General features: G+C 41.7%; 1 protein-coding gene across 6 annotated transcripts in view; it reads left to right on the top strand.

Moving 5' to 3' along the window:
* The window catches only part of Tmcc3 (transmembrane and coiled-coil domain family 3), a 245,731-nt gene that overhangs the window by 155,945 nt on the left and 75,807 nt on the right, over positions 1-13,979 (top strand). The window contains exon 1 of one of the 6 annotated variants that reach the window (XM_028783009.1): positions 8,249-8,305. The exons of the other annotated variants lie outside the window; for them this stretch is intronic. The gene's annotated coding sequence lies outside the window, so the exon portion shown is untranslated. Of the gene's footprint in view, positions 1-8,248; positions 8,306-13,979 lie in introns of those variants that run through there. 6 annotated transcript variants of the gene reach the window in all.

Raw genomic sequence — 13,979 nt, forward strand, 5'->3', positions numbered from 1 at the left:
AACATGTGTGCCAAATGCTTTGTAGGTATTTCTATTGAGTAATCATGGCGAGCATTACCCAATAGAGAGCCTTGCTTGCTAATGTCAGGTGGTCTAGACTTTGAATCCATCACCAGCTGATTCTTCTACCTTTTGGGTCTCCATGGGCATTAGAGTGGGAAGTAAACTATACTCAGGACATTTTTTTTTTCAGGTAAGATAGGCTGAAAAGTAGATGTTGTATTTTCACTTAAATAATTGCATTCCAGAGGAAAGAGTCAGAAGCTCGTGGAATGCCCATCACCAATCAGGTCAGGTGGTCAGGATTTCATTTGCTCACACCCAATCAGATATTCATCCACACATTCTTAATTAAATGTCAATCATGCTACCAAAACAGAAACCAGAAGCAACTCAGTTTGAATAGTAGGAAATAAAGCAAGGGTTTTCAAGAGGCCACTGAATCTAAGTGTCTTGGTTAGGGTTCTCTAGAGTCACAGAACTTATATGGACTGCTTCTATAGACTAAAGGAAACTATCAAAATGACTTACAGTCTGCAGTCCAACTAACCCAACAATGGACAGCTGTGAATGGGAAGTCCAAAAGTCTAGTAGTTGCTCAGGCTGGGTGTTTGACCTAGCCTTTTATATAAGCTAGGATCCTGAAAATTATGCTGGCAAGGAAGTGCAAGCAGGTAAAGAAGAGTGAGTCTTCCTTCTTCCAATGTCCTTATGTAGGCCTTAGGCAGAAGGTGCAGCCCAGATTAAAGGTGTGTACCACCACACCTGAATGTGGAATTTGTTTTATCCCAGGCTGGCCTTGAACTCAGAGATCTGCTTGCCTCAGTCTTCTGCGATTAAAGGCAGGTACCACCTTGCCTGGGCCTAAACTTTCCATGGTCACTGTGCCTCAAGATCCAGATCACAAGCCTGTGTCTTCCAGCCTCAAGATGTGGATCCCTGGAGTACCCTTCATTTTAGATTGTGCTTCATTCCAGAAATAGTCAGACAGACAACTGCAAATAGCCATCACACTAAGTTTGTGTAATGCTGTTATAAATATCACTTTTGAGTGTAATAATATAACTTGGTTCTATTCACTCTCTTGGAAAGTAGAGTGGGAAGAGAGAAGGGTTGATTTGTGGCCTCTGGTAGATGCTAGTCTAAATCAGTTGCTCAGTTTGAAAAAAAAAAAAAGGCAAGTTCTGGGGCAGTTAAGAGCATTTCTTGGTCTTGCAAAAGACCCAACCTCAGGTCCCAGTACCAATATGGTAGTTTACAACAATTCATAGCTCTAGCTCTAGGAGATTCTAAGCCCCCATTTGACCTTTAGGGGCACCAAGCAAGCACACAACACACAGACAGACAGACAGACAGACAGACAGATAGACAGACAGACACAATGAAATGAACAAATTTTTAAAAATGTGTAAATGGACAAGATTACTAACCCTGCTCAGCTTCCTCCCCAGTAATGGCAAGAAGGCTTGGTGCAAGTTTGTGTTTGTGAAAGCACGTTGCTTAGCCTGACTGCCTAGCAATGTCCACGAAGCCAGCGCTGTCTCCTCTCTCTTATCCTACCTCCTCCCCAAGTTCTGCCACTTGATTTTGAATACCTGGCCCTGGGTTTCTTCAAGTTTAAAAGAAAATAAAAAAGTCACACTGTCCACATCATTCATTCTAGAAAGTTCTACAATTTCTAGGCTTTAAAAAGTATGAGTAAACAGCAAGCTGGAACGATGGCTCAACAATTAAGACAGCTTCCTGCTCTTCCAGAGGTTGCTAGCATCTCCATAAGGTGGCTCACAACTGCCATTAACTTTAGCTCTAAGAGATTCAACATATTCTTCTGGCTTCCTCAGGTACTGGTGCAATCACACACACACACACACACACACACAAATAAAAATAAAAATAAATCCTAAAAAAAGGTCTAAGTAAATAAATTATTCCAACTTGGAAAAGGATATCAGTGACAAACATATAATTATATTTGATGTGTAAATTGACGTGCACCAACCATAAACTGAGCCTGTTCATCGTGCTATCAATAAATTATTCCGAGAACAAGTTAATTAGAAAAATCCAGAAGGCATTACAATTCCTTGCGTTTGTCTTAAAAGAGCAATAAAATTCAGTATCCTGCAGTTTTGGAATGAGTACATGGAAGGATGTAAATATTTATTGGAATGAGAGCCGAGCAGAGAGACACTCTGCTTTGTCTGCTAGTGGGCGGTAACATATCTATGGATCATTGTTTGCATGAAGCATTTAATAATCCCATCTGTTGGGAATGCATTTTTGGAGGTACTTTGAAACTGCTATAAACTACCTACGAATTGGCAGGAAAGCAATCCTGGAGAGATGCAAGACTCTGGAGCAGAGCGAGAAGTTCAATATAAATCAATATGTAATTACAAAATTCCATCTTTGCCCACGGCTCCTTAAATATATTTATTTAAGCACGATGCAGACTTGTGACTCCCGAGTCTCGGATTGTTGAGTTCTCTGCTAACTCGAGATTTGAATCTTGGGAAACGAGGGGAGGACACCATTTATTTGGCCTGAAAATCGACGGGAAGTATGAGAATGTTACCGGCCTGGCAGTTGGTACTGTGCTGTCTTCTGTGATTCTGTACTCTCCCGTCCCCTATGAGATTATTTTTCACTTAAAAAAAAAAAAGACATAAAAACTTGGTATTCCTGGTATTTCTTTTTTCTTCCCTCTTTCAAGCTCTCCTCTTTCAGCTCTGCCTCTCCTTCACAGCAGTATGCTGTAACGTTCATCTTCTTACATCCCAGATGAGAGAGTATTTTCCTGACTATACTTCATCCTTTAGCAATCTGCTCGCTGGCTTCCCCTGTCCCTCGCCTCTCTGCTCCTCTGTGCACAGTCTCTCTTCCTGTCCAGTCTTCGTGAATGTTCAACGTAGGGGGAGGGTGCAATGAGAATCGTAGCTCATATCTAAGGGTTCAATTGAAGCTGTCAGAGAGATTTAATGGATCATTACCTCTCCTGCTATCTCTTTTGGGTGAGATTCTTTATGTAACTGTCTTTATGTAAAATTAGATGAAGCACTTTGGGGTGGGGAGTGAAGGCCTAATCAGAACGAACCATTTTCAGATTAAGAAATCAGGGCTTTATTTCCCCCGGGACTGTCGAGTTTTCAGGAGGTTTAGAGGCCTACCCTTTCACCTCCCAGCTGCCTCTGCTCCCCATCTTACAGCGTGGTTATTACTCTGAGTTGTATCACCCTAATAATATCCCCACTTGGAGAGCCTAGCCGCAAGGACCTTAAATGTGACATTTTGGGGTGAGGGTCCCTGCAGATGTAATGAAATTAAAGTAAGTCAGTTAATCTAATCATATCTGATTCTTCCATGACTGCTGTTCTTCGAAGAGGGGGAATCAGACATCAGGGTGCTGTGTGGATGGAGGGACAGCCATGTAAGTACAGCTTCTACTGTTTAAGCCTCCTAGTCTGGGGCCCACAGCAGTCTAGCAGAGAGGTCTGTGTCGTGAGACCACCGTAGGACCAGTCAGGAGAACACGACTCTAGGAGACAGGGTGAAACTACACCCATACAGAAAGTAAATAGACAGAGGTGTGACCTGAAACCTGTGTGCTTACACACTTCTGAACTTTTCCTAACAAAAGAAGAAAGCATGGGCATGGCGTACTGAAAAATATCATGCTGTAAGGCATCCCGAGACAGCTGTCACCATGCTGAGGATGCACAATGCTCTGAGTGAGTGGCACAGGGAGTCAGGCTAAAGGCTGGGGATGCGTGGAGAGAGTACTAAGCTCAGCTCAGTTAACCCAGATGTCCTTGTGAAGAGTGCTTTGCATGGTACTTGGACTCGGTCAGTCACTAATGGTTTCAGCTCTTGGAGTTAGCTACAAAATAGATAGACACAGAGATAGATAGATAGATAGATAGATAGATAGATAGATAGATAGATGGATGGATGGATGGATGGATGATGGATGGATGGATAGATAGATAGATAGATAATTCTGAAGTACTTGGCTCAGTTGTTGAATCTGTTCATGTGTACTTGGTGTCCTCTGTCTCAGTTCTAAGCCTTTGACCTTTATAAAGCCACAGATGACTCTGTCTCTATTCAATGTACTGTAAAATTTAAAAACCAAACAAACAAAACAAACGCATGGTTTATAGACCCAATTGTATAACTACCTTTCAGTCAAGTTCTTAAAAACATAGCTTCTGTTTCCTTTTATTTCTGTTGACTTAGTCCTATTTATGTCTATTATTGGGTAGGAAGGAAGAACATCATGTATGACTATGTATTATATAATCTAGTTGGAATTACAGTGGATTCTCAACAATAATAGAAAGCTGGGCGCGTGCCTCTCAGAGACGAGAAGGTTGCACCTTGGGATTTGATTTTGTCTTCAGTGATCTACCATGTTCCCCAACTCTCTTCATTAATTACTAATTGTTTCCCTCCCCCATTGATTGTCATGTGCTTCCAGATTAGCATGGGTCTCCTCTGAGCTCACTCTTCATTGGTCGCCATCTCTGTTCCTGGTCATGTGAACTTTATTATTGTTGCTGATAAGACATCCAGCCATCTGATAAGGAGAGAGCAGCCCTCCAGCTCCTATTCGTCCTGAATTGTCTCTTTTTTCCACTGAAGTTTAAAATAAGCTTGTCAGCTTTTAGGGGAAGCCTTTCTGACAGAGTTCTGTTTTATCTATTGACTGATTTAGGGGACGTTGCCATCTGTTTTATGATGCTCCTTTCCCTCCCCGAGTACAGAACATCTCAATATTAGTTTTAGGCTTTCTTTTATAGAAAAAAAAATGAATGTTTAAAACACATCCGTATACACAGTATTCAGATCCTCAAACATTTAGAGAAGGATTTCCGTCGCAAGGAGCCTGCTGGGAATGGAAGGATTTTAAACTGTGTGGGTCCTCTAGCTCAAAAAAAAAAAATCATAATCTAACAGAAGGAAGTGTGATAGATATGTACACTGTTTAATATGAACTAATCCACGGGAAGCACTTTTATATATAATGTGGTTCCTGGGAAGTGTCTTAGTTTCTTTTCTATTCCTATAATAAAATACCTGACAAATGGAATTCAAGGGATAAAAGGTTTGTTGAGCTTACAGTTCTAGGTTATAGGTCATGATGGCAGGGAAGTCACAGGGACAGGAGTATACACCCACAGTCAAGAGTAGAGAGCAATGAAGGCACGCATGTTAATGCCCAACTTACTCTCTCTACATTTATATAGTCTGGGGTCCCTACACAGGGGATGGTGCCACCCACAGTGGGCAGAACTTCCCACTTCATTTAATGTAATCAAGATGATTTCCCATAGACAATCCCAGAGGTCTATTTCCCAGGTGATCATCACTACCCCTCACAGGAAGTGATATTAATTTTGGCATGAATCACTTGAGGTAAAGAACTATGGATATAGTTTTTATATATAGATCTAAGTACTAGTTTTAATACACTTATGATCTATTATATTTGTTTTATATTTTAGATGAGGTAAGGAGGATACCGATCAGTTGTGTTTTCATATTTCAACAGGTAAGTCAGAGTGGAATTCGCTGTTTGTACTGTTGTGTAGTCATATAAAAACAAAACAAATTTTAAATGTTCCAGAACCTGAAATTTCTTGAACACTACACGGCAAGTACAAAAGTCGCGCCTGACCTTACATGACAGAGCACAGTCAAAGTGCAGACATATTAGAAACATTGTTCAAAATCAACCTTCAGGCTATGTGGTAAATTTCACATTTAGACTTGAAAGCCATCTCATTATGTCTGTGCAAACATTCCAAAATTAAAAAAAAAGAATCCACAATCTTCAGGTTGTGAGCATGTTGGGTAGGGAATATTTAACCCGCACTAATGATATTTTACATTCTTTGTTGCTGCTGACCTTCAGTGGATAAACTAAGTAAAGTTTAAACTCAGCCCTCGCTCACAGTAGGCACATCTCACATAAGCTGTGGTCTCCTGGGACTCTCTTACTCTGCCGGGTATCAGAGCTTTGGGCAATAATCAGTTATGTAATTAATCTTGATATCTAAATGACAGAAATGCTCAAACGCAATACTTCGAGTAGATGTTCCTGCATTTAGATTTGGCGGGTTTTATAGATTCTGGTTGGTAATCTGTATTGTAAACAGCTGTATCTAAAACAGTCTGATTCCTTTGGATTGCAGAGAGCATAAGTCCATTTACAGACAGATCAAATGGGAACGGCGAGGGATGGGGAAAGCCTTACCTTGCTGGAGCATGCCTAGAAAATAGTTCTGTAATCACGAGTGTCAAGAGGCTTCGAGGGAATTCATAGACTTCTGCTTCTTGGTGGGAAGTAGAAATTCAAAATCAAGCTGTATAAGCCTGGCAGCATCTTCTTGGGTCTTTCCTTTATTTTTCCATTTATTACCTCCAAGGGTCATTTTGGGGAACCGAAGGGAGTATTGTTGCTGCTTTTAACTCTAGCTATGTTTTACATTTCTGATCGTTTCTAACAATTATGCCCTGTGTGTGTTTGTGTTCACATGTGTGATCCAGTATGTTTGCCTACGGACTACCTTAAATCTTGTGTGTGATTTAGCATTTTTCTCCTTTTGTAAAAGCCATTGCCTGTTACAGGGTCAGGACAGAGGGAACTCAATGGCCTGTCAAAAATATGAACCAGGCATGTATGAGCCATAGCCGATCTACGAAGAAGCAGTGAGAAATTACAGAGCCATAGAAAACCCTTCAAAACTTGGCAACAAGGCAAAAAGCACTTGGAAATCCTTGCAGAGAAGTGTGTCTCCACTTCCAGTGTCACAGGCGAGGAGACTTCTCATTTCGTGAAAACTTGAAATGCTAAACCAAAAATCTAAAAGTGCTTAGAAATGGCCGAAAAGACAGAGGACATAGCCTTCAGATGAAGGCTAACGCCAGAGTGATGTCATTTTGGTTGCTTAAAGCCCTATTCAGATTTATTTTCCCCCAAAGGAAGAACAGAAAACAAAAATTTAGCATACTTAAATATTCCTCATGGGGTTTTTATGAGTAGTGAGTATTTACTAAACACCTTGGGAGAAGCTTGGCCGAGTGGGATGTGACAGAGACAGGTCCCACTCATGCAGATCTAATGGCCCATTGTGTGGCCTGCAACCATGTTGTTTCCACATTGCTGGAGCTCTTTCCCCCATGCAAGCTCTCATCAGACTTGATCTCGTGGTGCGAAAGCCGAGGCTTGTGAATGTGGAGTGAGTCATCCAAGGATACCTTAGGGAGCCTTGGAGTCATTGTGACCTGCAATCTGTATACTACCTTTGTCACAAAGTCCTTGGCTGGACACCTCTGGTCAAATCCACCCAGAGAGCCTGGTTGCTTCTCAGTAAGGTGGGAAAATAATAGCGCCTATCTACCTCATAGGCTGTGGCCGCTGGGAACAGCCCTGTGTGTGTGTGTCCTATTGGTGTAAGCCTTCTAGAATAACACCAGGGAGTGTAGCTGCCCAGTGTGAGACTGCGTAGTCATAGTCTGGTCATCGACTGCACTAACGGTCCTAATGCTGTGCAGATTTTATTAGTCTGACAGGACTATCCTGACTTGTCATAACAAAGTCATATAATATCATTATATTAATGTTTCTTTATGTAACTGCTTAAGCATAATCTGCACTGGCCTTACTATATTTTGTATGACTAGATCATAATTTATATAAGCATTCCTTACTTCTCCATAAATACTAAATCTTGGAATCACCCCCAACCTTTCAGAATGATAAACACTGAAGGATGGACTTCCGTATTGTCTTATTCTGGGAAAAATTCCCAGGAGCGGAATCGCTCGATAAAGATGTACAGAGAAAAGAAACTTTCTGTATGTGGGAGTCATGGCTTGTGGCTGAAGGGAGCTGATCAGTGTTAGGAAGGGGGAAGTGTGCCTTCCTCATTTCTGTCAGCTTGTAAGCTCTGCAATGGAAGCGACAGCTAGGGCAGAAGTGAAGGGCCAGACCTGGACAGGATCCAGATCCAGGGTCTCTTATTTTCTTCCTCGTTCCACTGACACCTCTGATCGAGTTCAGCATTGACAAGAACCCTCTCTTCTTTGGAAGACGTGCCAAGGTTGCAGCATAAATCCTTGAGCTCTCACTGGAAGGGGCAAAAGATGTCGAATGAAGAGAGCCACTGGGTTGGTTAATCTCCCATAGGCTTTACTGACTTCTTATTTTTCTTTCGAGCACCATCTCATCTTCATCATCAGTGTGAGAAGGAATGGTTGTCACTTACCGCTTACAGTTACTGGGACCACAGCTTCACAGATAGTAAGTAGTGAGACCAAGATTGGGATCCAGACCCTTTATCTTCAGTCATCAATTCCACTCCCTGGGAAGATCAGTCATACCAAATACGGATGCTTGAGTGGTATAAGGGACCAGTGTAAGGGGTTCAGGGAAGACAGGGATGAGCAAAGAGGGAGGTGGACAAGGAAGGCCCTGTGTACAACATCTCTTCGCACTTCTTTAGCCGTTTCCTCTCCCACCACCCTCATCTTGCAACTGGAGCCTTTTGAGCACAAAGCAAAATCCCTAGCACGGTATTCCTGGTGCACAGCTAAGTCATCCTTCAGAGTCAGTATGGGATTTACGAAAAGGGTTCTCCTGGGCAGAGAATGTAGTTAACCAGATATCTCCAGAGAGTTGCTTTCTCTGTGGCCATGGGAAGCCAGAAGCTGGCATCTCCGCCACAGCTACACACCTAACTGAATGGAACATTCTGTGCCTGGTGCAAAGGAAAAGCATTTTTAATCTGTTTTTGTAACATTGTCATGAACTTTTAGGAAAGGCCAACAGGAGATAGCCAAGAGCCAGATGCCGCAACCAGACAGCTGAACTCTTTGCTTCTAAATGTCAGGGTCAAGAGGTGAGACATAGGAGTGCTCACTTTGTAATAACCTGTGTGTGTGTGATATAAAACACAAATTCAGACCAAGGCCATAACCTCAAAGCAGTGAGGTACCAAGAGATTAGAGAATCGTCTATTCACCTTTGCAATGTAAAATCTTACTAAACAATTTGACTTGTAAGGTCCTTGAATCAAATCTATGAAGTTTAATATATGCTTACCTCCAAATCAGGACTTAATTTTCAAATAATTATATGACAAAACCTTATCGGGTTATTGCCTTATGCCAGATCCTGTGCATAGCACTGGTGATTTGGGGACACTGCCTCTGGCTGTCAATGTGTCCACAGTTGACCTAGGTTGTGACACAGTATACAGTGTGGCCAGACACAGATGTTCCCAGCTATATTAATAAGCCCTGAGCAGCTACTCCATGTAAGAAGAACATGTGCATGCAGATAACAGCTCCAGAAAAGAGGCCGTATATCAAAGGCTCCCCCTTGTTGGGTTGATTCCCTTCTTTCCCATATCTGGAGTTTTTCCTGGGCCAAAGCAACATCACAACTGCACCTTTTAGCTCAACTTTTTATTGTGAGGTTACTGTAGATTCAGATACAGTTGTAAGGAATGATATTGAAAAACCACAAGTACTCTCTATCTACATTGCCCCTATAGTAGTATCTTGTAAAACTGTTGTATGAACAAAATACAATAGTAACATTTAGTGTGCTGTTCTGTCTATTTAGATTTTCCAAATCTCACTTACACAGTAGTACTCTGCTTATAATGAGATTGTATACTCCTCAACCTTATGGTAAGTAGAAAATATTTGTAAGTCAAAGCTCTGTTTCCTATCAGACACTGCAGTGTGTTATGAAGTATGGTTATAATATAACAGTGTGGCTGACACGGCCGTGCAGCTCTCTGCCTCTGCCCAGCATAGCAAGAAAGTATTAAGCTGCAAATTGCTAGCCCAGGGAAAGATTACAATTCAAAGCACACAGGGGCCAACGAGATGGCTCATTGGATAAAGGCACTTGCCGCCAAACTTGACAACCTGCGTTTGATCCCCAGAATCCACGTGGTGGAAAGAGAGAAATGACCCTCTGCTCTCCACACACACAATTATGGCATATGCTTCCTTCACACAAAATGAACAAAGGAATGTTTTTTAAAAATTCCAGGCACTGTTTTCTGCTGAAGGCACATTGCTTCTGTGTCCTTGTAGAGTGGAGACATTGTAAGTTAAGCTATCATAAATTGGGACCACCTATACATGTCTGAGTGTGTGCAACCTAGTTCTCTGTTATTTAGTCACCTACATAATTCTTCCTACCACTGCTCCTAAGATACAAGATGATTCCATCACTATGGGAGCCCTGATTTGTCCCTTCAGTAACCATCACCCGTCACCCACCACAGTCACCCTTTCACTGGTAACTACTCATCTTCATGTCTATAATTTTAGCACTTCAAAGATGCTGCGTAAGAGAACCCATGGTGTATGTAACCTCTGGGATTGGCTTTTTTCATGGCACATTTTCTTGGAGCCCTATCCACACTGTTACATAGAAGTAGTTTGTTCTCCTTTAGTGTGCTCCATGACAGGGATGTTCCATGTTGTGTGCCCCATTCCATGTTGTGTGCCCCATGACATGGATGTTCCATGTTGTGTGCCCCATGACATGGGTGTTCCATGTTGTGTGCCCCATGACATGGGTGTTCCATGTTGTGTGCCCCATGACATGGATGTTCCATGTTGTATGTTCCATGACATGTATGTTCCATGTTGTGTGCCCCATGACATCGATGTTCCATGTGTGCTCCATGACATGGATGTTCCATGTTGTATGTTCCATGACATGGATGTTTATTTGCCTGTCCAGACACCCAGGCTGCTTCTGGTTTTTGATGTTGTCAGTAAACCTGCCATAAACATTTGTGGGTCAGTATCATCATAAACATGTTTTCTTCTCTCTGGGCTAAAAGTCCAGGAGTGAAGTTGCTGGGTCAGATGGTTTTGCACAGTTTAGTTTTGTAAAAGCTACCAAACTACTATGGCTGGTGGTATAAACCTGTAGACCTACTAAAGATTCCTGTAATCCTACTAAGGATTCTGAGGCAAGGAGGCTTGTAAGTGGAGAATCATAAATTCAAGGTTAGTCTGGGCAATTTGATAAGAACTTGTTTCAAAAACAAATTTGGAAAGAGAGCTGGAGACATACTTTGATGGTAGAGCGGTTGCCTAGCATGTGTGAGACCCTCTGTTCCACCTTCAGTACCACGAACAGCAAGGAGATGAGCAAAGAAAACAACTGGCAGGCTGCTGTTCAAAGAGGCCAGGCCACTTCCTGTTTCCATCAGTGACGTATGAGTTACCTGGTTTCTCCACATCTGCACAAGCACTTCCTGCTAATTGTTCTTATTTTAGCCATCTGGTCAGTACATAGTGACATCTCCTTGTGGTTTGATTTGCATTGCCCTTAGAGCTGATGATGTCAGACCTAATAGTCTGTGTCCACTTTCCATCCATGTAGCCTCTCCAGTGAAATGTCTTTTGTATGTTTCACCTGTTCTTAATTGGATTGTTATTTTTTTACGGTTTAGTCTTGATGATCCTTTTTAAATTACCATCTCTTCCTAGATCCAGCTTTATCATTAATTCCATCGTTACTTTGAGCTGCCTTGTATACCATTCTTATACATGTCAAAATGCATACTGAACATGCATGCTACACATACATGCAACATACACATGCACACACACTACACACATATACACTCTACTCACCAACAGACATACATACACACAAACATGCATTCTACATACATGTACACAGACACACAGACACAAACACATATGCACACACATACACACACAAACACATATGCACACACACACACACACACACACACAAACACACATGCACATACACACATGCTACTACCCTGGGGAATTCTTTAACTTTTAACATTTTTTTAGACACTTATTTTATCTTTTTGAGTGTCTTGCCTGCATATTTGTATCCGCATCATAAGATATCAGATCCACTGAAACAAAAGGTTGTGAGCCACTAGGTGTGGGTGCTAGGAATTAAACTCAGGTCCTCTGGAAGAGCAATAAGTTCTCTTAACCAGTGAGCCATCTCCAGCCCCTATTTAAAACAAACAAACAAACAAACAAACAAAAACAATTCTCTTTTGTTTTGTTCTGTTTTGCTTTTTGAGACAGGGTCTTGCTATCCTGGCTATCCTGGAACTCACAAAGATAGATGCTCCTGTCTCTGCCTCCCAAGTGCTGGGATTAAAGACATGCACCACCACGCTCAGCTATCTAGGGAATTCATAATACAGTCTAGATACACATCCTTGTTAGATACGTGCTTATGCTAATATTTTCTGTCTTTTCATCTTAACAAGCTCTTTCACAAAAGCAACAGTTTTAAACTTTGATGAGGCAAAATTCATTTTTTTTCTTGTTAATATAGCCTCAGATCTACACAGAGGCAAAAAGTTGGAGTGGAGCTCCGGCACCTCTGAAGGCTGACTGTAGCATCTTTGATCACCATTGCTCTTGGGAATCTGTAACATGAAGTCATTGGATTTGCTTTAAGAGGCACTGGGACTATTGAGAGGCAAGGCTACCGGCCTACTGAGTCAATTTGAGTCTTCCCACTTTGTTGTGTGTCTTTACTTTTGTTTAGCGACATATTGCAAAGTGGAAGTTTTGAGTTTCCGTGCCAGATCATTGCTGACTGTAAGTAAACAATGGAAATCATTTCCGTAACAGTCGTATGGATTACGTTATATCAGAAGCTAACTGTAAGGGTGTGGTCTTTTGCAGTTGGCAATAAACCAAGTAGTTAAAATCAGAGCTAGCAATTTTGCTTGCAATAGGCTGAGTAGCTTCTGGGCCCTGTCTTCGTTAGGGTATCTATTGCTTTGAAGAGATTCCATACCCGTGGTGAGTCTCATAAAGGAAAACATTTAACTGGGGCTGGCTTACAGTTTGGAGGTTTAGTCTACTTATTATCATGATGGTGTGCAGACAGACTTAGTGCTGAAGAAGGATCTGAGAGTTCTACACTTTGATCCACAGGCAGCAGATCCGTAAGCCATATTGGGCATAGTTTGAGCATAAGAGATTTGAAATCTCACTCCCACAGTGACCCACTCCTCCAACAAGGTCACACCTACTCCAACAAGGTCACACCTCCTAATAGTGTCACTTCCTATGGTCCTATAGGGGCCATTTTCTCTCAAACCACCACAGGCACCAATCTAAATATCTTCAATTTTCATCTTCAATACATTGTCTGAGCACAATGTATTTACCTTGAACCATTTGAGTAAATTTTAATAATATGAAGCATTCTTTCATTTGCTCTCTCCAGCTCTAAACGTTAAGGAAGAAAAGCTCTGGTTTTAGTTCTAGAAATCTCTTCTTCCCCAAAGGGAATACTTTCTGTATAATTTAATTAAAATGGAAGATGAAAGGGGAGTAACACTTTCCTTCATACACTTATGAACTCACTATGCGGAGGAAGCTGGCCTCAGACAGCCACCCTCCCGTCTCCTAAGTCCCAGGGTTAAAGATGTGTACCATAATGCCTGCTGTTGCCTTTACAAGTTTAATCTTGAAAGTGTCTGTGTATGTGTGTCTGTGTGTGTGTGTAAAAGTTAGGTTTTCATTGCTTGTATGCTTCTCAATAATTTTCATGGAATAACTTTGTTTTCCTAAAGAAATAAGTTGTTTCCCTGTACTTTAATTTTTTTTGTATTTTTTGTTTTGTCTTGTTTTTTGAGACAGGGTTTCTCTGTGTAGTCCTGGCTGTCGTGGAACTCACTCTGTAGACCACGCTGGCCTCGAACTCAGAAATCCGGCTGTCTCTGCCTCCCATGTGCTGGGATTAAAGGTGTGTGCCACCACTGCCAGGCAATTTTTTGTATTTTTCATCTCTTCATTGAACGCAGAGTGCTTGCAGTTTTCTGTGGCTTGCTTTTTCGTTTCCTAGGAGTGTTTGTGAAACTCACCTAAACTGATTTTTTTTTTTAACCTGGGGTTTAGTCTGTGACGCCTGTTCTCACCTTAGT

This window comes from Grammomys surdaster, unplaced genomic scaffold (genome assembly GCF_004785775.1).
Source record: "Grammomys surdaster isolate TR1022 unplaced genomic scaffold, NIH_TR_1.0 958, whole genome shotgun sequence".
NCBI classification, from domain to species: Eukaryota; Metazoa; Chordata; class Mammalia; order Rodentia; family Muridae; genus Grammomys; species Grammomys surdaster.